Genomic DNA, 826 nt, shown 5'->3' on the forward strand with positions numbered 1-826 from the left:
CCTTTTTTCCAGCTGAGGATGGGCAAAACAAAAGACTCCTCAGTGGAGGAGAGAGCCAAATGGGACAACAAGGTTCAGTACCTGTTAACATGTATTGGCTTTGCAGTGGGACTTGGAAACGTCTGGCGATTTCCTTATCTGTGCCAAATCTATGCAGGAGTTGAGATGCTATTATATGATTCCATTATCATATTCAGGGCTTTAAAGTGCTCATATTATGCTAATTTTCAGGTTCATAATTGTGATAAAAACACGTTTAAAACTTGCCCTGTTTAAGCTTGTTGGGTGCAAAATCTAGCAAGAGGATAACATGGTGTAGACAGCACCGATTGTTTTAATTTTTTCTTGCCACTGAAAGCACTCCAAATTGACTGGAATGTTCCTTCAATCTATTTCCATCTGATGCCACCTACTGGTCAGGCGGTAATTATTCAGTCAAATGCTTTCTTCATTTGAGCACAGAAGCATGTGCAAGAAAGACAGTGCTGGACTCATGTAGCTGCTGAATGTATTTCTGATACACTTCTGCCATTGGTCTGTAAGTAAAATATGTAAATAATTACATAACATTTGCATCTTTTAAAAGGAATTTCTTGTTAAAATGTTTCCATAGTTTTGTTAAAGCAACACTAGAGAACTTTTTGTACCTTAAAGCAGAGGCGGACTTAGCATTAGGCAAAGGTAGGCAATTGCCTTAGGCCCCAAGCTACCAAGGGCCCCATAAAACGCCTCATAAACTCATGGTTACAATTTGTTGTCTTACTTTTCACCTATTAATTATATCTCCAAACATTGATACTCTAAAGTGCTATCTGATTGTTTAATT

Source organism: Etheostoma spectabile, chromosome 14 (assembly GCF_008692095.1).
Source record: "Etheostoma spectabile isolate EspeVRDwgs_2016 chromosome 14, UIUC_Espe_1.0, whole genome shotgun sequence".
Taxonomy (NCBI): Eukaryota; Metazoa; Chordata; class Actinopteri; order Perciformes; family Percidae; genus Etheostoma; species Etheostoma spectabile.